The sequence below is a fragment of the Diadema antillarum genome, unplaced genomic scaffold, assembly GCF_040938485.1.
Source record: "Diadema antillarum isolate AM-2024a unplaced genomic scaffold, OU_Dant_1.0 seq00001237_RagTag, whole genome shotgun sequence".
Lineage (NCBI taxonomy): Eukaryota > Metazoa > Echinodermata > Echinoidea > Diadematoida > Diadematidae > Diadema > Diadema antillarum.
The window spans coordinates 21317-46717 of record NW_027272024.1 but is presented as its reverse complement, the minus strand read 5'-3'; the positions used below and the strand labels follow the sequence as shown (position 1 = coordinate 46717).

Here is a 25401-nt window from a genome sequence, read left to right as displayed (position 1 = left end):
AAATTTCCCGATTTTTTACATTTATCGGATGTCTGAAAAGTCAAGGAATATTTCTAGCAAGTTTCAAGTCAATCCGACTCAATATGACGTCATACGGGACTGTCAAAGTTGAAATTCCGCGCGCGCGTCAATGGCGATATACAGTACAACAATGCCCCAAAACCGCCAATTTTAAATCCGATTTTACTCGTCAGGATGGACGGTGACCCCCCATTTTCTTTACATATTCTGAAAGCTGATGAGTTGTACATGTCAGTTTATGGGTTGGCGATACTGAAAAAGTCATTCAAAGATATCAAATTTCTTAATAAAGTTAAAAAAGTAAATTTTCAAAATGACGTCATCAAATTTCAAGTTCATTCAAGCATATCTCACTTTTTCTTTAATTGATTTACGTCCAAATTTCAATGTGTTGTAGCTTATTAAATGGTCTTTCAGATATATAATAACAACAATTTGATTGGATGACGGCATCACCTCGTAAAAATGGATTTAAAGTAATCTTGTCAAATTTGACCAGTTTACGTGTTATCTCTATGGGAGTGCAGTTTTTCTGGAAATGAAAACTGACATGACTATCTTTATCGAGCACTAGCTCACTTATGCTTCGGTGAATTTCTCCCATATTTTAGTATGTTGTAGCTGAGACTTTGGGCTATCGTTAATGTGCCCTTCGTTTTTTCATACGGAGTCGGCATCATGCCCAAAAACTTGGTTGAAATTAAAGCTTATCTTCCATGTATTTTCATATTCCTTTCTTTCTGCAACTTTCTTTGCAATAACTCAAGAAAAACAAGCTCTATCAGCCCAATATTTTGCACATGTTTAGTTTATGTCACGTACATTATTTCATAAAATAACAACTACTTGATCGGGCACCTTCTTGGGTATGTAAATTAGGGTCAAAGGTCAAAAATGTTTCATCCTGTATCTTGGTTAATACATGTCTTATCTTTCCCATATTTTGCATACGTAAAGACCATGTTACAAGAATCATTTCACAAAATAACCACTTTTTGCTCAGACGCCATCTTGTCTGTGCAAAGTAGGGTCAAAGGTCATATGTACTTCTTTCTTTATCTTTATTATGACGTGTTATCTCTATGGGAGGGAATTTTTCTAGATGTGAAAATTGACATGATTGTCTTTATCGACGACTAGCTCAATTACCCTTCGGTGAATTTCTTCCAGATGTTAGTATGTTGTAGCCAATGTAATACTCTTTAAGTTTTGTTAATCAAAGTTTTAATCGGATGATGTCTTCACCACGTGAAAATGGATATAATGTAACCTTGTCAAATTTAACCAGTTTACGTGTTATCTCTATGGGAGGGAATTTTTCTGGAAATGAAAATTGACATGACTTTCTTTATCGAGCACTACCTCACTTACTCTTCTGTAAATTTCTCCCAGATTTTAATATGATGTAGCTGAGACTTTGGGCTATCATCAGTGATTCTTCATTTTTTCATACGATGCCGAGATCACGTAAAAACTTGGTTGACATCAAACTTATATTCGATGTATTGAGATATTTCTTTCTCTCTGCAACTTTCTTTGCAATAACTCAAGAAAAACAGCCCCTATCATCCCCATATTTGGCACATGTTTAGTTTATGTCACGTACATTATTTCATAAAATAACAACTACTTGATCAGACACCATCTTGGGTATGTAAATTAGGGTCAAAGGTCATAAATGTTTTAACCTGTATCTTGGTGAATACATGTCCTATCTTTCCCATATTTTACACACGCAAAGGCCATGTTACAAGAATCATTTCACAAAATAACCACTTTTTGGTCAGATGCCATCTTGGCTGTGCAAAGTTGGGTCAATGGTCAAATATACTTCATTCTGTATCTTCTTTATAGTGTATACCGAATTTGGTAACAGAGATAGCAGACCTAACTCTCTTTTTAGGTGATCCGAGTATCCTCTCGGATCACCTTCTGTATCTGTACTGATTCTTTGTTCTTCTTCTTCTTCTTCTTCTTCTTTATTTCTCCTCAAAAGTTGTGCAGAGGTTAGCTCAGAAAGTGCATTGCCTCTCAATGTCAAACTCATACCATATATGTATCATGTCCCAAAGACGACAGCGCAAGTAAAATCATAGTGATCAGTCGACCGTGACGTCACTATGACGTCATTATATGAAAACACATTTTCATGCATATCTCATTAATGGAATGAAATATTTCAATGAAATTTACGTCACATATATTTCAAGTTATGCGCATTTTACTCATATTCTCAAAATTCATTTTTTCTCTTAAAACGCGCGCGTACGCGCGCGTTGAAATATTTGTATGCTCAAATCCAGCTCAAATTTTTTTTGCACACGTTTCAGACCATTTGGAGCATTTTTTGAAAAATTGAAAAAATTGGACGGACGCGTACGCGCGCGCACATATACGCACGCACAGCTAATATGAAATAGAAATTTTCAATTTTTTCACACGGATCGGATGTCCGAAATGTCAAGGAATATTTCTACCAAGTTTCAAGTCGATCCGACTCAATATGACGTCATACGGGCCCGTCAAATTCAAAATTCCGCGCGTGCGTCAATGGGGATACACAGTGCAACTATGCCAAAAAAACGCCAATTTTAAATCGGATTTTACTCGTCAGGATGGACGGTGACCCCCCATTTTCTTTACATATTCTGAAAGCTGATGAGTTGTACATGTCATTTCATGGGCTGGCTATGCTGATAAAATGACTAAAAGATATCAAATTTCTTAATAAAGTAAAAAAAGTAAATTTTCAAAATGACGTCATCAAATTTCAAGTTTACTCGAGCGTATCTCACTAATCCTTTGCCAATTTTCACCCAAATTTCAATATGTTATAGCTTATGAAATACTCTTTCATTAATGTAATTAAACAATTTTGATTTGATGACGACATTACCTTGAAAAAATGGATTGAAGGTAACGTTGTCAAATTTGACCAGTTTACGTGTAATCTCTATGGGAGTGCAATTTTTATGGAAATGAAAATTGACATGACTATCTTTATCGAGCACTAGCTCACTTATGCTTCGGTGAATTTCTCTAAGATTTTAATATGTTGTAGCTGAGATGTAGGGCTATCGTAAGTGTGCCCTTTGTTTTTTCATACGTTGTCGGGATCACGTGAAAAAACTTGGTTGAAATTAAAATTTATCTTTGATGTATTGAAATATTTCTTTCTTTTTGCAACTTTCTTTGCAATAACTCAAGAAAAACAGCCCCTATCACCTTCATATTTTGCACATGTTTAGTTCATGTCACGAAAATAATTTCATAAAATTACAACTACTTGATCAGACGCCATCTTGGGTATGTAAATTAGGGTCAAAGGTCATAAATGTTTCATCCTGTATCTTGGTGAATACATGTCCTATCTTTCCCATATTTTGCACACGTAAAGACCATGTTACAGGGATCATTTCATAAAATAACCACTTTTTGCTCAGATGCCATCTTGTCTGTGCAAAGTGGGGTCAAAGGTCATATGTACTTCTTTTTCTATCTTCGCTATGACGTGTTATCTCTATGGGAGGGAATTTTTTAGATGTGAAGATTGACATGACTCTCTTTATCGAGCACTATCTTACTTATGCTTCGGTGAATTTCTCTCAGATTTTAATATGTTGTAGCTGAGACTTTGCAGTATCAGGACTCGAATCATTAATTAAAAAAAAGATCGGATCACCTTAATTTGTCAGTGATGACAAATTACAATCTCTAGTCTAAATGAGAATCCAAATATCACACGTCCAATGTCTCTAAACACAGATGAAACCTATATGGTCATGCCTATTGCGATCAGGACTCGAATCATTGATTAAAAAAAATCGGATCACCTAATTTGTCAGTCTTGACAAATTCCAAGTCTAGTTAGGTGATCCGAGTATCCTCTCGGATCACCTTCTGTATCTGTACGGATTCTTTGTTAGGTGATCCGAGTATCCTCTCGGATCACCTTCTGTATCTGTACGGAATCTTTCTTTCTTTGTTTCTGGACAAAATTTGTGCAGAGGTTAGCTCAGAAAGTGCATTGCCTTTCAATGTCAAACTTATACCATATATGTATCGTCTCCCAAAGACGGCAATCGAACTAAAATCATGGTGATCAGTCGACCGTGACGTCACTATGACGTCATTATATGAAAACACATTCTCAATCATATCTCATTAATGGAATGGATTTTTTCAATGAAATTTACGTCACATATATTTCAGGTCAGTTGCATTCTACTCATATTCTCAAAATTCATCTATACCTTAAAACGTGCGCGTACGCGCGCGTTGAAATATTTGTATGCTCAAATCGAGCTCAAATTGTTTTTGCACACGTTTCAGACCATTTGGAGCATTTTTTGAAAAATTGAAAAATTTGGACGGACGCGTACGCGCGCGCTCATATACGCACGCACAGCTCATATGCAATAGAAATTTCCCGTTTTTTCACACTTATCGGCTGCCTGAAATGTCAAGGAATATGTCTACCAAGTTTCAAGTCAATCCGACTCAATATGACGTCATACGGGGCCGTCAAAGTTGAAATTCCGCGCGCGCGTCAATGGCGATATACAGTGCAACTATGCCAAAAAATGACAATCTTAAATCCGATTTTACTCGTCAGGATGGACGGTGACCCCCCATTTTCTGTACATATTTTGAAAGCTGATGAGTTGTACATGTCATTTCATGGGGTGGCAATGCTGACAAAATGATTAAAAGATATCAAATTTCTTAATAAAGTAAAAAAAGTAAATTTTCAAAATGACGTCATCAAATTTCAAGTTCATTCGAGCGTATCTCACTAGTCCTTTGTCAATTTTCACCCAGATTTCAGTATGAGGTAGCTTATTTAATGTTCTTTGAAACATGAAATTACAATAATTTGATTGGATAACGGTATCACCTCGTAAAAATGGATTGAAAGTAATCTTGTCAAATTTGACCAGTTTACGTGTTATCTCTATGGGAGTGCAGTTTTTCTGGAAATGAAAATTGACATGACTATCTTTATCGAGCACTAGCTCACTTAAGCTTCGGTAAATTTCTCCCAGATTTTAATATGTTGTAGCTGAGACTTTACGCTACCGTAAGTGTGCCCTTTGTTTTTTCATACGATGTCAGAATCACGTCAAAAAATTGGGTTGAAATTCAGGCTTATCTTCGATGTATTGAGATATTTCTTTCTTTCTGCAACTTTCTTTGCAATAACTCAAGAAAAACAGCCTCTATCACTTCTATATTTTGCACATGTTTAGTTCATGTCACGTGAATTACAGTAAACCTCGCATGAGTCGAAGCTCTCGGGACTGACAAAAATGCGTCGACTTAAGTGAAATTCGACTCTCGCGAGAGTCGATTTTTTTTTCGACTCACAGTTATGTACATGTATTATAGTACATTTGCATGCATGTGTGTGTGTGTGTGTGTGTGCGTGTGTGTGTTTGCATTCAAATTTGTCTGTTCTTGAAGATAATGTTCTTATTTTGTTCTAAATTGAACATGGAATTTGTATCAATACTAGTAGAACGTAGTTCTGAGAATGTCTGCGCTAATGTGGCAATGTGCATGTGCTATGTCTATGGTGCAACATAGGTAGCCATCTCTGTCAACCTACCCTGAGATAAACACTCTCCCAGGCCCATCCCACCTCCGTCGAACAAAACTATACAGCCAGCCGGGCACGCACAAACAAGCTCCGCCCACTTGGCCTGTCACTAAAATATTAAAGCAGCGATTGGTTGACCAAGGAGTTCTGGCTTGACATGGATTAAGTATGGATGTGCTGTGTGTATGGATAAAGTATATGGATCGATGTGCTGTGTGTATACATGTATACATGTGTATGTATTCGACATGCGTGCAGAGCGGTACGGTGAGTGTGCATGCTTACCTGCAGCAGGGAGGTGAGAGAAATCACCACCCTGCCTGCAGCAAGCCAAGGACAGGGTTCTGCGACATGCCGATTTTTTTTGTTCTCCTCTAAATGTAATGAGAATGCCAGACAAATCTTCTTCGGCTCAAGTGATGTAAACTACGTGTATTTTGTACAAAAGGGACTGAATGTTTTACTTCGACACAGCCGAAATTCGACTCTCGTACTTCGGCTTATCCAAATATTTCTTAGAGAAAATACATAGGGAAAAATCGGGACTTTTTATTTTGCTTCGAGTTAAGTGATTTTCGACTCACTCGACGTCGACTTATCCGAGGTTTACTGTATTTCATAAAATAACAACTACTTGATCAGACACCATCTTGGGTATGTAAATTAGGGTCAAAGGTCATAAGTGTTTCATCCTGTATCTTAGTAAATACATGTCCTATCTGTCCCATATTTTGCACATGCAAAGACCATGTTACAAGGATCATTTCACAAAATAACTACTTTTTACTCAGATGCCATCTTGTCTGTGCAAATTGAGGTCAAAGGTTATATGTACTTCTTTTTGTATCTTCGTGATGACGTGTTATCTCTATGGGAGGGAATTTTCTTTAATATGAAAATTGACATGATTGTCTTTATCGAGCACTAGCTCACTTACCCTTCCGTGAATTTCTCCCAGATTTTAATATGTTGTAGCTGAGACTTTGCGCTATCGTTTTGTTGCCTTCGTTTTTTCATACGATGTCGGGATTACGATAAAAAATTGGTTGAATTTAAAGCTTATCTTCTATGTATTGAGATATTTCTTTCTTTCTGCAACTTTCTTTGCAATAACTCAAGAAAAACACGCCCTATCACCCCCATATTTTGCACATGTTTAGTTCATGTCTCGTACATTATTTCATAAAATAACAACTACTAGATCGGACAACATCTTGGGTATGTAAATTAGGGTCAAAGGTCATAAATGTTTCATCTTGTATCTGAGTGAATACCTGTCCTATCTTTCCCTTATTTTTCACACGTATAGACGATGTCGCGAGAATCATTTCACAAAATAACCACTATTTCATCAGATGCAATCTGGGAGTGCAAAGGTGGGTCAAAGGTCATATGTATTCATTGCTGTATCTTCGTTATTCAGTGTATACAGAATTTGGTACCAAAGATGGCAGATATGACTCCCTTTTCTAAATGAGAATGCAAACATCACACGACCAATGTCTCTAAACACAGATGAAACTTGTATGGTCATGCCTATTGCGATCAGGACTCGAATCATTGATAAAAAAAAATCGGATCACCTTAATTTGTCAGTGATGACAAATTACAATCTCTAGTTATTCTTCTTTCTTTCTGGCACATTTTGTGTCGTGAATATCTCAACATTGACATGACGGAATAACATGACATTTTCAGTCAACATGTCTCATGACAATATCTAGCCACAATAAGGTTTTCATGACAGTAACATATCTATGACGTCATCTAGGCGCCATTTTGTGATTTTCGGACCATGTTACATGATCGATCATAACTTCATAACTAAAGGTCATTTCTCTATCATTTTCGTTGGACATAAAGTTCAGGTCACGCTCTATCTTACTTTTTAATGCTAATTACCTAGGACATCATTACGCGCGCATTAGCGCGCGTCAAAGTTTTTAAATGCTTAAAACGACTTCCCAATGGGAAATCTCGAAGTTTCAGACAATTTTAAGCGTTCCGCGCGTTCGCGTCCGTCCGCGCATTTCCGCGCGCAGTGCGCGTAAGCAACATGAAAATGCACATTTTTTGACAGATTTGGATTCCTGATCCATTAAGTAACAATATCCATTGATTTCCGATCAATTTAGATCTATAACAAAGGAATGCGCTGGCGTCAAAGTTGAAATTTCGTGTGCGCGTCTATGTGGAAATATAGCGAAAAACATGTCTTTGTTTATTTCGCCATAGCTCTTTAAAACGTCAGGTGACCCTATGTTTTTATTGCATATTACAAAAGCATATGAATTGAAAATAACGTTTCAAGTATCAATATTTCCCTAAATACATTATGACGTCATCATATCATCATCTGAAATCAAAAAAGTGGAATTAATTTTTTTGAGGTACTGTTTCTGACATTCATTTGCTCGTATCTCTGTTGTTTAAGCTCAATATTATCCCAAATTCAGATATGTTGTACTTTGAACATTTGCCTTTTAAGTGCAAGTCATGGTTTTGAAATTTGATGACGTCATCATACCTTAAATTGTGATTAAAGGTAAAGATGCAAAATCGGACAAGTTTACGTTATGTCTATGGGAGGTGATTTTTTTTTAAACCATGCATTGACTTGACAACGTTTAAGCACCTTTATCTCAGCTGATTTTGCTTCATTTCCTCTGAAACTTAAGTATGTTGTAGCTGAGACAATAAGCTTCAGTAATCATGCATTTTTAGCTCACCTGAGCCGAAGGCTCAAGTGAGCTATTGCGATCGCTCTTCGTCCGGCGTCCGTCGTGCGTCGTGCGTTGTCCGTCGTGCGTTGTCCGTCGTGCGTCGTCCGTCGTCCGTCGTCCGTCGTGCGTAAACTTTTTACATTTTCATCTTCTTCTTGAGAACCCCATGACCGATTTTCACCAAACTTGGCAGTTAGCATCCCTAGGGGGATAGGATCTCAATTTGTTCAAATGGGCACCATGGCCCACCTGGGGGGCCCCAGGGGGGCCCAAACACCCTAAAATTAAGGAATCTTTAAAAATCTTCTTCTCTAGAACCAGAAGTGATAGGGCTTAATTGATACGTTGAGTAAGTACATTGATGACTGTAGTTTCAAGTTTGTTCATGGGGGAATCAGGGGTGCCCCCCTTGGGACCCAGGGGAGGGGGTGGGGAGGGGTCCTAATGGGGCCTAAATTGTACATTTTCATCTTCACTTTGAGATCGCCATGTCTGATTTTCACCAAACTTGGTAGGTAGCATCCCTAGGGGGATAGGATCTCAATTTGTTCAAATGGGCACCATTGCCCACCTGGGGGGTCCCTAAGGGGCCAAACCCCCTAAACTTAAGGAACCTTTAAAAATCTTCTCTAGAACCAGAAGTGATAGGGCTTAGATGATACTCTGAGTAAGTACATTGATGACTGTAGTTTCAAGTTTGTTCATGGGGGAATCAGGGGTGCCCCCCGTGGGACCCAGGGGAGGGGGTGGGGAGGGGTCCTAATGTGGCCTAAATTGTACATTTTCATCTTCACTTTGAGATCGCCATGTCTGATTTTCACCAAACTTGGTAGGTAGCATCCCTAGGGGGATAGGATCTCAATTTGTTCAAATGGGCTCCATTGCCCACCTGGGGGGTCCCTAGGGGGCCAAACCCCCTAAAATTAAGGAACCTTTAAAAATCTTCTCTAGAACCAGAAGTGATAGGGCTTAGATGATACTATGAGTTAGTACATTGATGACTGTAGTTTCAAGTTTGTTCATGGGGTTGGTGGAATCAGGAGTGCCCCCCCCCCCCCCCCCCCCCCCCCCCCCTTAGGACCCAGGAGAGGGCTGGGGAGAAGTCCTACAATACAGTTGTAATGGAGCCTGAATTGTACATAATGTTCATCTTCTTCTTGAAAACCTCAAGATGAATTTTGACCAAACTTAGCAGGTAGCATCCCTAGGGGGATAGAATCTCAATTCCTTCAAATGGGCACCATGTCCCTCTTGGGGGGGGGGGGGGGGGGGACTAGGGGGCCCACCCCCCCACCCCCCCCCCACATTAAGGAATATGTAAAATCTTCTGCTATAGAACCAGAAATGATAAAGCAAAGTTAATGCCATGAGTTTGTACATTGATGACTTTAGTTCCAAGTTTGTTAATTGCAGATTCAGATCCAGGACTGCCTGCCCCCCCCCCCCCCCCCCCCCCCCCGAGTTGAGGGGGGGGGGGAGGGATCCATATGCAGACCTAAAGTTTCCAATGTTCTCAGGTAAGAGTGTGCAAGAATGCATGAAAGGTGAAATTGCGATACTCAGGTGAGCGCGTGACCCGCGGGTCTCTTGTATTTTTTGAAATCTCATCATCAGGTTGACAATTTTGCAGTTTAAAACTGAAAATGAGAATGGAATGTGGACAAAACGATTCCCGATTCAGCTTTCACATACATAAGTTTACGTTCCTCATATTTTCTCGCCGAGACGTATGGCCGAGTGGTTAAAGGCGACGTCTCAGAGACGTGAGGTTGCGGGTTCGAACCCCACAAGATCACGAAACAAAATACTTAGCTATTTTACTTTTTTTCTTCAATTTTGTATTACATATTCGTCCATGTAGAAATCACGTTCGTATATAAACCCACCTATACACACACACAGAACAGACACACAGACACACACCATATCCCTCTTTTTTGTGTTGGAGACCACATTGCTTCGACTGCTGCAAAATTTTGCAGGCTGACTTTGTCAAACCGATCATAGTATGTAATGACGACGACGGAGGTGTTGTACTTTGAACAATTGTCTTTCAAGACCATGTCATTGTTTTGTACTTTGATGACGTCATCACACTGAAAATTGTGATTAAAGACAAGGTATCAAAACCAGCCGATTATAGGCTTTATGTCTACGGCGCGTATTTTTCCCAAGTTGCCAGAAATGGCATAGCGACATCAGTCGTTACAAGGCCTCATTTCCGTCTAGCAATGCAATACATGTTCACGCGGCCACGATTGTCGAGTGGGCATTGACTTTTTCCCCCTGTAATATCTATACATTTCTTTTTTGCCTTACCATTTCCGGGGATGTCCCGTGGCCGAGTGGTTAGAGAAACGGTTTTGCATGCACGCTCAATATAACTTCAAGGTGCCTATATCACATTCTTTTCTTTGTCGATCACAGATGACCGACACCTGATGACCCCAAGCGTATCACCTAACTCGTCAGCGTGACGAGTTTCATATCTCGTTCACAATTCGTTTCTCACAGAATTTCAAAAGTTACAAAAATGCTCCAGACACCCTAGTATGTAATACACAAGTGCCGCACGGCGTCTGAAGTCGGGCTATGTTAGAATTGTGCATTCTCATGCGTATCATATGGTCTACAACCCCCTCTAGACTCACAATCTGTACGGTAGTACCTACGTGGCTGTAGGCTATTTACGCGTGTCTGTTCTGTGCAAGTGCAGAGCAAGTGGCGTAATTTTTCAGTTGATCTAACAAATAGATCAGTTGGGGGAAACCCGTTCATGAGGGGGGCTCCGGCTCATAAGGATTCCTCCTCATCATGAGCATGGCCGGGGCCGTGGGGTGCCCATGTCCATGAGGCCGCTTGGCCTCTAGCTCTCGGGGCGAGGTGCAAGGCCCCCTCTGCAGGGTAGACCATGAGGCATGATCCATTTGACTTCTAGGTCAGGGTGCTACATAAGCACTTGCCCGGGAAACAGTTCCTTATGTCCCCCCCCCCCCCCCCCACTAATTTGCACAAAATAAATAAATTTACGGTGTCGGATCGTGCGCTATCAACTAGTGTCATTAGTCATTACCGCGATTGTGCGCCCTATCTCATAACACGCAACTCCCATAGGGCGCAATGGAAACGCGCGTAGTGCCGATTTTGACATGAGACTTTGAGCCGGATTTTGCCTTTATCGTCTTTTCCCCATGGCAAGCCGCCAACAAATCTTAACAAAGTTGGTATCATAAAAATGAAAGAAGAAGTTGGTCTCCATCTCCTATTAGAGCGCTGGTAAACATTTCCGATGATAAAGTTGATGAAAATATCGTTAGAATCACATATGTCCTCGTATCTCAGCGTCTGCTTCGATACTCGAGCCAGCATGTGACATGCGAGTAGTTTAGGATATGCTGAATCCGATGGTGAGGTTAGTTTTTCGCTAGCTCCACGTCTTGGGTTGGGGATATTGCATTGAAAACACCCCTTGCAATAATTTTCTGGTCTCAGTGAACGTGTCGGGCGTGGCTTCGTATGCAACAACCATAGTAACGTCCGCACAAATACGCTCATGCATTAGATGTAAATTTACACGCATTCGCCGCCACATGGCGCGAAGCTTGATCGCGTGTGCCTGCAGCTAGCTCGCTCTGTGTGTGTGTGTGTGTGTCTACCATAGCAAGCTACATTGTAGCTACAGTAGTTCGCTAGATCGCTCTGTGTGTGTGTGTGTGTGTGTGTCTACGAGTACGTGCTCACCCGTGCCACTGGAAACGGCTGTCGCTTCGCTTGCGATAGTTCTACAGCACTGAGTTCTATGAGGTTACGACTGCACAGCATTCACAATGTGTACATGCATGCATGGATGCAGTTAAAACACTACCATACGCTCGTAAACCACCTGGCACATCATTTTCACCGGAGAAAAAGTACTATTACTGGATTGGTAATGATTATAATAGGCCTACAATGTACAATGTACATTATGAGTTAGCAATACAAACAAACAACCACGTAGTAGGGTGTCGGATCTTGCGCTGCCAACATTACCGCGATTGTGCGCCCTATTTCATAACACGCAACTCCCATAGGGCGCAATGGAAACGCGCGTACTGCCGATTTTGACATGAGATTTTGAGCCGGATTTTGCCTTTATCGTCTTTTCCCCATGGCAAGCCGCCAACAAATCTTAACAAATTTGGTATCATATGAAAATCATATGAAAGAGGAAGTTGGTCTCCATCTCCTATTAGAGCGCTGGTAAACATTTCCAACAATAAATTGATGAAAACACCGTTAGAATCACATATGTCCTTGTATCTCACCTTGAAATCTAATCCAAATTTTGATAAAAACAATAAATTGCTCCATTTTCCTCATTGCACTGCATACAATATTATGTAATACGTGTTTTGTAACACTTTTCACAGAGCAATATTTCAAGAATTATGAAAGCTGACAGCCTACCACATTAAGGTTCTTAAGTATTTGTGCTCTTCTTTCAGATTTTGTGTCAATTTGATCATGAATGTTATACCCTTGACCTTGAAGTGCTTCTAAAAATAGCTGTAAATTTGTTAACTACAAACCTACACACATGACAGGTGTATTATGGCATGCTATACTTGTGATTCTTTCACAAACACAAAAGCTTTTTATGGTGTAAATGTATATACTGGAATTAATGTATACATGCTTGCAAGATATGTTACAATCAATTACTTTGTCTGGCACATCATTTTCACCGGAGAAAAAGTACTATTACTGGATTGGTAATGATTATAATAGGCCTACAATGTACAGTGTACATTATGAGTTAGCAATACAAACAAACGACCACGTAGTAGGATGTCGGATCTTGCGCTGCCAACATTACCGCGATTGTGCGCCCTATTTCATAACACGCAACTCCCATAGGGCGCAATGGAAACGCGCGTACTGCCGATTTTGACATGAGATTTTGAGCCGGATTTTGCCTTTATCGTCTTTTCCCCATGGCAAGCCGCCAACAAATCCTAACAAATTTGGTATCATATGAAAATCATATGAAAGAGGAAGTTGGTCTCCATCTCCTATTAGAGCGCTGGTAAACATTTCCAACAATAAATTGATGAAAACACCGTTAGAATCACATATGTCCTTGTATCTCAGTGTCTGCTTCGATACTCGAGCCAGCGTGTGGCATGCGAATAGTTTAGGATATGCTGAATCCGATGGTGAGGTTAGTTTTTCGCTAGTTCCACGTCTTGGGTTGGGGATATTGCTTTGAAAACACCCCTTGCAATAATTTTTTGGTCTCAGCGAACGTGTCAGGCGTGGCTTCGTATGCAACAACCATAGTAACGTCCGTGCAAATACGCTCATGCATATGTAAATCTACACGCATTCGCCGCTACATGGCGCGAAGGTTGATCGCGTGTGCATGCAGCTAGCTCGCTGTGTGTGTCTACACGTACCATAGCAAGCTAGCTGGATCGCTGTGTGTGTGTGTGTGTGTGTGTGTGTGTGTCTACCTACTTATAGTACGTGCACACCCGTGCCACAAGCACTGAAAGCAGAGCTGTCGCTTCGCTTGCGATAGTTCTACTGCACTGAGTTCTATGAGGATACAACTGCCCAGCATTCACAATGTGCATGATGTGTGCATGCATGTATGGATACAGTGATGGAAGCACTACCATATGCTCGTAAGCCACCTGGCACATCAGTTTCAGCAGAGAAAAAGTTGTACTATTACTGGATTGGTAATGATCATAATAGGCCTACAATGTATGAGTTAGCAATACAAACAAACGACCACGTAGAGTCATTGTTATTTTTTAATACTTCAATAGAAAAGACACAATGCACTCACAATGCACGAGTTGCAGTCTTTCTCGCAATCTTTATGCTACATAGCAGATAGGCCTAGGCTACACAACGCATCAGCATCGATGCATCAGGCATGTCGATTGTGAAACGGTGGAAGGTACAAACACCGATCTTTACGGCTGAACTTCCAATCGACAAAAAGGGCAAGCAAAAGATATGGAAACATAGACTCTTTAGCCATGAATGTATGCACAAATGGTGGTAAAGTAGCCCCAATTCCAAGGCTATAGCCTTAAAGTTTTCACACGAACTGTCATGATGGATCTACTCTGACTGACAGAATCAACGTGTATTTTGTATGAAGCGCTAGTCGTCACGCACGTACTAGTATAGTACACACAGCTGTACATTACAGTAGAGTAGTGTGTGTGTAGGTAGTACACACTCAAAGCATGCATGCTCGCTCGTCCGCCGATGTTGGCTGGGCCGGATGCATGCGCTACGTGTTCATTCACAATGCTGCGCTGAGCGCTGTTATACGTACGTACATATACACACGCAGCACACACAAAGTACATGTATGACGACACGAGGGGGCGTGGCTTCTGCGCTGGTTACGCGTTCTAGCAAACCACTGTACGCTCATTAACCGGTCGCTGGAGATCCGCACGTGAATACTACTTTTCGGCGTTATTAGCAAACATGATTTAGACACATTTTTGTGCGTACTCATCAAAAAAAGGTCTAATATTGCAGTGATTTGAGAGTTAAATTTCTCGAGATAGAATGATTATTTCGCCATGAAATTTGAAATATATGTTAATGACATAATTCTCTTTCATATGAAGTAGATAATAATCCACCTTTCATAGAATTTCAAAAGTTGCAAAATTGCTCCAGACACCCTACTCGTAGAGTCATTGATGTTTTTTTTTAATACTTCAATAGAAAAGAGCACTCACGATGCATGAGTTGCAGTTTTTCTCGCGATCTTTATGCTACATAGCAGATAAGTCCTAGGCTACATAACGCATCAGGCATGTCGATTGTGAAGCGATGGAAGGTACAAATACCGATTTTTACGACTGAACTTCCAACCGACAAAAAGGGCAAGCAAAAGATTTCTGAAGCTATACTCTTTAGCCATGAATGTATGCATGAATGGTGGTAAAGTAGCACCAATTCCGAGGCTATAGCCTTAAATTTTTCATCACGAACTGCCAGCATTGATCTACTCTGACTGACAGAATCGACGTGTATTTCGTATACATGTATATACTGTACATTGTATGTAGCGCTAGTAGTCGTCACGTACACAGCTGTACATAGAGTAGCGTGTGTGTAGGTAGTACGTGTGCAAGACACTCAAAGCATGCATGCTCGCTCGTCCGCCGATGTTGGCTGGGCGCGGATGCATGCGCTACATATTCATTCACAACGCTGAGCGCTCTGTATGTACGTACATTTGTATACACACAGCACACACAAAGTATGACGACACGAGGGGGAGTGGCTTCTGCGCTGGTTACGCGTTCTAGCAAACCGCTGTACGCTCATTAACCGGTCGCTGGAGATCCGCACGCGAATGCTGCTTATCGGCGTTGTTTGCAAACATGATTTGGACACATTTTCGTGCGTGCTCGTCAAAAAAAGGTGTAATATTGCAGTGATTTGGAAGTTTAATTTCTCAAGATAGAATAATTATTTCGCCTTGAAATTTGAAATCTACGTGTATTTCATTGTATATTCATATATATACAGTCAACCTCAGATAAGCCGAATATCGCTTACCTCGAAGGCAAAATGAAAGTCCCGATTGTTCCTATGGAGTTTGCGTGTCTTAAAATTCGCGTAGCTCAAAAAAACTAACTCGAAGTTCGGTTACCTCGAAGGGAAATCTCATGTCCCGATCTTAATTAACTTATTGTTTTTCCCAGCATGTTGCTCGAATTGAAATTGCAAACGTCACTCAGCATTTCGATGAAGCGCACGTGGACAGCGAAGACAATGTCCCAAATTCTTTTCACACTCGATTGTAAATATTCTGAGGCCAGAACGATCGTGCGCTCAAAGAATTACGCGGTACACAGCTGACAAGGAAAATCCCCAACACCTACTGTACCTACACACGTACACGGTATGCATATAGCAGCCGTGCAAATGGAGTGCTTACAATAGCACTACGCTCTGCCCATCATCTTTCTTTGACCACTCTGTTTTGATTTGCGATCGTGATAGTCATGCCGTGCGCGTACATTTCTTAACTGTCGTGGCGCTCCTGCTTAGGTGTTGACAGTTATATATTTGGCATTAATCACTGTCCACTGTCCAAACATCAATCTCCCGCTAGTGTTTTTATGCCTCCGCACGAAGTGGTGCCGGAGGCATTATGTTTTCGGGTTCGTCGTCCGTACGTCCGTCCGTCCTTCCGTCTGTCCGTCCGTCTTTTCGTCCGTCCGTAATGAATTTTGTGGACAAGGTAACTATCAAAACCTGTTGAGGTATCCTAATGAAACTTGGCATGTATGTGTATTAGGGGGTGAAGTTGTGCCTGATCAACTTTTGGGTGCACACGCTCAAGGTCAAAGGTCAAAAGGTCAAGGTCAAATACATAAATTTCACTATTTCCACCATATGTATGCAATGCCTGAAGATATTTTCTTGAAACTTAGTGTATACATGTATTACCCAATTTAAATTCTCTGGTGAAAGTTTGAGTCATGAGGTCAAAGGTCAAAAGGTCAAGCAAAAGTATTAAAACTTCTTTTTTTTTCTTTGTAAATTGGAAAATTGTTCAAGGTATCTTCATGGAACATAGTATATACATGTACTGACTGGCAGTGATTATCTAGAGAATGTAGGGTTCATGGGGTCAAAGGTCAGGGGTCAAAGGTCAAGTGCAACACTTCAAAATTTTACTATTTCCCTCATGTTCATGCAATGCCAGCAGGATTATTATTTTTTTTTTTACACTTGGTGTATGCATGTGTAACCTAACAGAAATTCTCTGGAGAGTTTTTTTTTTTCTTTTTTTTTCTTTTTTTGCCTCAAAGGTCAAAAGGTCAAAGATCAAGTGAAAGTGCTGAACTAACTGTTTCCTCCATATCTCGGAAGTGGCTCAATTTATCGTGGAACTTACTGCATATTTATGCATGTTCTACCTGAACGTGATTATCTTATGAATTTTAGGGTCAAAGGCCAGATGAACATGGTAACAATTTACTATTCAGTACAGAAATTGCACTTTTCTCCATACCTGTACCATGAAAATTACTGAATGCATAAATGTATGAATGGGTTAAAGTCCTTAAATCCCCAAATACATGCTCTCCTATTCATCCAATTAAACCAAGGTCAAGGAAGGTGAACATTCAACACATTTGTGACAAACTTGTCATTTCATTATTTTGCCAGTTTTGTGAAAATGTAATCACACATTGTCCACATGTACTATCTAGACCTATTAGGAGAATCATGCATTATGGCGGAGGCATACCAGTCGCCATAGCGACATTTCTATTTTTTTTTTACTTTTTTCCTTTCACGAAGTTTGTTTCATTAATTCTCCCCCCGTGAACACAAGCTCTGAATATTTTTTCTTCCAGCAATGCGATTATGAAAATAGTGTGGTATTATGATCTGGAAGTATAGGCCTAGCATGATAAAGAATAGTATAGATATGATTTAACAAACAGTTTATTCTGATAAATTTCAAAGTAACGGAATAATACGCTGTACGATTTTCAGACCAAAAAAAAAGAAAAAAAAGAAGAAATCATCATGTATTTTACCCCTGTTTTGACTTGAATCTTTTTGAGTTTTCGGTATTTTTTTTTCTTTTCTTCTCTAGCACAATCGTAAAGGCCTCCTAAGATTATTTCGCTTTTTTTTATGCGAACAATCCTCTTCGGTAAATGTTTATGATTGCAGTAATAGCACTGTACTCAGCAGCCATAGCCGGAATCTGATCTTGCAATATTACTTCATGTACTGTGCTGCACTTATTCCAGGGCTCGACACTTACAGTGGCCCCGGGGCCACCAAACGCACGTCGGGCCACCAAAAAAAGTTGGATGTTTGCCTTTACTTTTGGAGATGAACAGCGGTAACAATCGGCCCTGAAAGTTGCTACAATGAATTTCAGATGGTTGCTTTTAATTTTGGAAATGAATAACAGTAATATTCGACTCCATACAATACTAAAATAAATGTCGGATGTTTGCTTATACTTTTGAAAGAGAATAACGGTAAGATTCAGCTCTGTACGGTGCTTGAATTAATGTCAGATATTTGATTTTGCGTTTGGAAATAAACAAGGATAACATTCGGCTCCGAAAGATACAAAAATAAATGTCGAACGATCCCTTAGGACGTTCGGAAATGAATAACAATAGTATTCAACTCCGTATGATGTTTGCTTTTATATTCGAAAGTAAATAGCAATAACATTCGGCTCCGGAAGATGCTAAAATAAATTTCAAATGTTTCCTTTGACGTTCGGAAATAAATAATAATATTCAACTCCGTACGATGATAATATGAATGCCGGATGTTTGATTTTACGTTTGAAAGTACATACATAGCGATAACATTGAGCTCCGGAATAGTCTAAAATAAATGTCGAATGATCCCTTTTATGTTCGGAAAAGAATATACAATAACATTCAACTCAGTACGATGATTAAATAAATGTCGGATGTTTGCTTTTACTTTCGAAAGTAAATAGCAAGAACATTTGGCTCCGGAGGATTCCAAAATGAATATCACAGTCATGATTGCTTTTACATTTGGAAGTGAATAGCATTAACATTCTGCTCCATACGATGCTAAAATAAATGTCGGATATTTGCTTTTATACATTTCGAAATTAATAACACTAACATTCAGCTGCATTTGATGGTAAAATGTCTGGTGTCTGCCTTGACGTTCAACAATGAAAAACAGTAACATTCAGCTCCATTCGATGATAAAATGATTGTCAGATAATTCATTTCACTTTTGGAAGTGGACAGCAGTAATATTGGGCTGCGTATGATAGTAAAACGAATGTCGGATGTTTGCTTGTAAATTTGGAATAACAGTAATATTTTGCTCCGTATGATACTAAAATAAATACAGATTGTTGTTTTTTACATTTGGAAATGATTAACGGTATCAATCTGCTGACTGTGAGTGCTGCTGGTAGACACATGGAAGACCGGTGTGTAGCAGTGCGACCTTGCCGTCGCTCCCTGTAGCTCTAAATGTTCTTGGTGAGCTACATGTACACCCATAGTTGTGCGAAATTTTACTAGTTTGCAAAGCTAAGACTGTGATTCTTGTGTTGGATATTGTGTAAGAGATGATGACTTAGAGAAAAGGAGGAAAAAACGAATAGTGATCGAGGGGGTACCTACGCCGACGGCGACAATGTACATTCAGCACGCATGTTCTGCAACCCTGTCTTGCACTCGATTACGTACCGGTATTTTCTTTTTGTTTTTGTGGTGATAAGTGATTTAGATTGTCCACCAGAAAACACTGATGAAAGAAGAACATCGATTTTCATTCAATTCATTCATATTAAAGTTGATTTCAAATCCAATTGACAAGCATACAAACAATCCGTAGGCACTGTAACAGATACCATGTTGAACATCGACAAAAATCGGATAAGTCGAAGAAAATTTGACGTACGCGTACACTCGAACCAATTTCTTCAGTCCCCGACTACTTCGAGGTATCCGAGGTTGACTGTATATAACATATGGGTCAATCCATGTCAAATCATCCAGTGCTTGTCACCCGACCCCCTCCAATTTTCTTGAAAATCGTACCAAATGTTCCCCGAAGTGTATGACCGGAAAATCCCAAAATATTTTGCTCCAAGGTCAGTTGGTTGCTAAGATACAGCCTCACATAGCAACCAATGCGCATTTCCAAAATATTAGTTAAACGAAAATTATGCATTTTTGATTGATTGTGGTAGCATGGATATTTATGCAAAAGTGTTCGTTATCTGGAAATTGAGAGAACTTTGTAGTCTTTGCAAGAAAAACTTACTGTGATGCGAAATTGACTTTACATTAACGTGCACAAGGTCACCGAAAATGGTGTTAAATGTTAATTTCAAAAATTATAATGCATATTTAGAGGCTAATATCTTCCACATTTCATCATCTTGGGTTCTAAAATATTATGCTTTTGAAGGCTTTGACTTGCTCAGTAATTTTTGAAAAAAATCAGCGGAGTTATGAATGAAATACGCAAAAACATATTTTTTTTCATAATTCATTCACAGTTTATTATTTCCTTTCATGAAATTCACATAAACTAGTGCTGTATTGAGTCAACTAAGTGCACATTCACACGAGTGTACACGCATCAAACCCTCCTGCCTAGTGGGAATGACACAGGCAGTTTTTTCAATGACGTATGAATGCTCTCCGCGTGTAGATCGCGCCGTAGGGAAGATCGCGCCCCAAGTTCACCGGGCAACTTACTGGGCAGACACGAAATTACAGATTACACGAAGGCCCGTGCTTGAATGGGTTAAAATTGTTACAAGAGCGCACTGAACAAAAAATTATGCCTGGGAGTGGGACTGTGTTCAATACGCTTGAAACGTGGCAGGGTTACCACAACCAAGCAGACTGGTGAAAATTGAACAGTTTTTTCGAGAAAATCTTAAATTTATTTTAGGAATAAATTTATGTGTTAATTTAGAGTGTTTGAAGGTAATTTACAATTTTGCTTTGAGAATGTCTTTCTGAGAGATAGAGTTCTATGTATTAATACGAAATGTGCCAAATATCAAGGCTTATAGATGTTTTTAATCATGAGGTATAATTATAAGCTTTGAAAGTGATGCCAGATTAGACTACTGTAAAAGTGGTTTCTTTCCGCGGTGGTTTTATTTTCGCGCTTTGAGGTTGAACCGCGAATTTAAACACCACGCGAAAATGTTTTGAACTCGTCGCTTATTACAACGCTATCATTACCCGACCATGAATTTAAACACATGCGAGAAAGTCATCACCGATGGAAAACCGCGAAAGTTTCTGTACGCGAAAGAAACCACTTTTACAGTATTTTGCACAGAATCGCGTGAAAAAAGTGGTTCACCAGCGCAAGTGCAAGCACGTAAGATTTGCCTGAACAGCCGGGCTCACGTGCAATCAATTGATGAGCACACAGAGGCCATTAATGCGCAACCTTCCATAGCGATTCTCGGCTTGGATACGACAAGTTTCAGTGGCATGTGTTTGATGCAGCCTTCTACAAAGGTGGTCATGCTGTGTGGCGGTCATTATGCACAGTGATCAATCATCCAGGAGAAACCAGATCTGTGGTAGCTGGTTGTTTTGGGCAAATGGTCACTCGCTATACATTGGTTGACTGTGCATGGTTGCGATCAATATTACTATTTTGTGAAAATGTAAGAAAGCCAGCATTCCCTAAATTTACTTTTGTCCAATATTGAAAAAATGTCTGCCATTCTGTTTGAGTTAACTTTATACTAATCTTGAAATTATGATGGGAATGGACATGGTAAAGATGCTGAAGCCTGAATACATTACACATATATGCACACGTGGATGTCAGACCTCGGTAAAGAAGGAACTTGTATTGTCTACCCTTACTTTTGAAGGTCTAGCAGAATTGGCCCATCAGGAGTACCAGGCAGGGGATTACGAAAATGCCGAGAAACACTGTATGCAGCTATGGCGGCAAGAACCAGAGAATACAGGTGTCCTCCCTGCTTCTAAGCTCCATCCACTTCCAGTGCCGGAGACTGGATAGGTAAGTATACTCCATTAATGTGTGACAAGACTTAATTTATTGCTCGGCTGTGTCTTTTTTTTTTTCTTTGTGTGGTTTTTGTACCTCTGCCCAACAAGATTGTTAGTGATATTTTGATGGTCAAGCAGGGTGCTACATAACTTTTTTTATCACTTGCCCAGTCAGGCAAAGCATTTTTGCAAATTGTTCCAGCACAAGTTTTGCAGAATGAATTTTACTTTTCTGAAAAGAAAGTCCTAAGATATAAAAAAAGGGATATTCATGAAGAATCACTTGTAAGTCAAGTGCATGATAAAACAATCATTTCATTAAGCAGCACACATTGATTCACACGCTTCAACACATTTTGGAGTTACAAACTTGAGGGCTTTTTTACACTTAAAATTTTTGCTTAGTCCCGTACCAACGGTGGGGCTTAAGGGGGGGGCCTTAGCCCCACCGTTGGTACGGGACTATCCTTAGCCCACTTTCTGTTTACACTCCGTTTTTTGCCAAAGTGGGGCTAGCCCCACCGATAGTCCGGTACTCTCTGGCACCCCGCAATTTCGGTGCCAAGCAAGTGAGTGTAAACAGAACGAAAAAATAATCCTGGGCTAAGCGACGGAGACGAAGTCCGACCCTCACTGACCAATCAGAAACAAGGTTAATCAAGTGCTACCGGTGCGTGAGTGTACGTGTACAGTACACAGCGTAATCATGAATATTCATGTGGTTTGGAAAGTCCGGGGCTAAGAAATACAAGTGTAAAAAAGGTCAGTTTTCTCCTTAGCCCCGGACAAGAGATAGTACTGGACTAATTGGCGAGTGTGAAAAGCTGAAAAAATTGGTACGGGGACTAACGATAGTCCTGGGTCAGAGAAAGTCCGCGGTTAAGAAACACAAGTGTGAAAAGGCTTTGCTTTGATCGAGTGTTGGTGTTGCATTGCATGGGGGCTTCTTAACGTACGAGTTGGAAAGTTGCTTAAATGAAATTAAAGTGTGTTGCATCACTAAGCAGTTATTATCTTTGAATTATGTATGGTGGAATGTGTGGGTTTGAAGGGGGAGGTGAACAAAGCTGACCCTTCAAAACTGGGCAAGCATTTTTTTTTTCATTGTTCAAAAACACTTGCCCAACTTTGAATTTCACTTGCCCTGGGCAGTTCGGCAAGCACTTATGTAGCACCTTGATTCAAGGGTCTTTGTTAAGTGTGGCTGTCCATGTCTGATATCTGTTTGGTCAGTCCATTTAGCTATATCAATTGACTTATTTTAGTTTGGCCCTGGATTTTAAAGATGGGCCATCCCTTTTACATCCTTCCCAAATAGCACAAAACATGATATATTCCACCAGAATGACAAGACTATTGAAAAGCTATAACATTTCTGTGATATTTGAAGGTTGTTAGCCGTTAAAAATTCAAATAATGCACCATATGCTCACCATAACGTATTCTGTGTACAAGGCACAGCTGCATAATCCTCCTGTGGTTGTAATATGATACCTATACTTCGAACAAAACAAAAGATATATGCATGTTAAAGCTGTCAGAAAGGAAGAATTCACTAGCTTCTTTTACTTTGTTATCTGTGGCAAATAACAACACAACACTTACATGAACTACATACAGTGTAAGTGCATCACACAGGTTTGTAAAACTAGACTAGTAGATTAGATTTGTAATTTTTTTCGTAGTACGAAAAAATTATTTGAATCTTAACGGTCAATTTAACTTGACAAATAAAGACCCTCTCGAGTCCAAAATTTGTGGGTTTCCAAATAGTGTCTTCTTCAATACCTCAGTGTTCTCACCAAATTTTCAAAAATTTGCTTGCAAAAGGGATGATATGTCTTTAATCTAATTGTGAAAACCATTGAGAACTCTTTATTATTGTCAATATTGAAAGAAAGCCATAACCGATAATGGAAGGGTAATTCAGTGGGTCTCTATGCCAGTTATGTCTGTGCATAGCCTACATTACAGGAGGTTTTGGCTGTACCTTGTGTAATATGTGTAATATCATTGACTACTACAGTCAGCCTCGCCCAAGTCAACATAATTGCGACTGGGCAAAACATGTCAACTTGTGCATACTGTTAACATCAATATTTTCCTCGTGTTTAATTTTTCCTGCTAAGTGGCTCAAAAAACATATTCGTGGGAAGATTAGTGTTCCTTTTGTTTTCTATTTGCCTTTATTATGTACAGGTCAGCACATTTCAGTACTTTGGCAATAAAGCAGAATCCTATGTTAGCTGAAGCTTACTCCAATCTTGGAAATGTCTTCAAAGAAAAAGGCCAACTACAGGAGGCACTAGAAAACTACAGGCATGCTGTTAGACTAAAAACCAGACTTCATTGATGGCTACATCAACTTGGCAGCTGCACTAGTAGCAGCAGCAGACATGGAGGGGAGCTGTTCAAGCATATGTCACTGCACTACAGTATAATCCCGTGAGTAATGATAGCCATCTTGGCATAGGTCAAAAAAGGAAATCCAGCCTTATTCATCCTCTCATCTTTATTATAAATCCTTATATGAAGGGATCTGATCATATTTAGCAAAAATGAAAATCAGTAATTTCAGTTTTTAGTAGTTTGATCGGGGACCTACATGTATACATACTTGATTATACAAGCATTATGAATTTGCTTTGCAACTTTTGAAGGGAAGTTGCTAATATAATACGCAAACTAAGGACTTGATTTTTTTTTTCTTCAAAGCAATTTTTATAACCTACTAGCCCTTCCCTCCCCTCCCCAAAAGAGTGTGATATGAGTAAGATTTCCCGTAAAGTTGCCAGTTGGGCCATGTTGTGTAGGACATTTATAGAACAGAGAAGGGGTTCCTGATTTGGGTATTTTTCGTAATCTTCAATAGCACACTGTTGCTTCGACTTTGGTTATGACTGGGTTAATTATTTGTACAATTGTAAAAGTTTTTTTATGCCTCCGCCACGAAGTGGTGCCGGAGGCATTATGTTTTCTGGTTGTACGTCGTACGTACGTCCGTCCGCATTCGTTTACGCGATAACTTGAGTAATATTGACTGGAATTTTACCAAACTTGGTCCAAGTATAAAGTATGATGGGGCAATTACTTATTTTGATTTTGGATGAAATCGGCCAAAGGTCAAGGTCAAATCATGAAATAATATCTGTTTACGCGATAAATTAAGACTGGATCAAGCAAATTTCACCAAACTTTGTCCAAGGATGATGTATGGTAGGACAATTACTTGATTAATTTTTGAGTGAAATCGGACAGAGGTCAAATGTCAAAGATCAAGGTCAAATCCTAAAATGTATCTTTTTACGTGATAACTCAAAACTGGATGAAGCAGCTTTCACCATACTTGGTCCAAGGATGATGTATGATACCGCAGTTAGTTGAGTAGATTTTAGTGACACTGGCAAGAGGTCAAAAGGTCAAGGTCAAATGCTAAAATTGTTGCTATTTCCCCTTATCCATGCAATGCCCAGAGGTATTTTCTTGAAACTTA

At 39.8% G+C, this 25401-nt stretch overlaps 1 long non-coding RNA gene across 2 annotated transcripts in view; it reads left to right on the top strand.

The window, feature by feature from the left end:
- LOC139745161 (uncharacterized) overlaps positions 1 to 25401 on the top strand; it is a 45535-nt gene that overhangs the window by 5538 nt on the left and 14596 nt on the right. For both annotated transcript variants that reach the window (XR_011711873.1, XR_011711872.1), the window contains exons 2-3: positions 21767 to 21918; positions 24108 to 24353. This is a non-coding gene — a long non-coding RNA (uncharacterized lncRNA). The remainder of the gene's footprint in view (positions 1 to 21766; positions 21919 to 24107; positions 24354 to 25401) is intronic.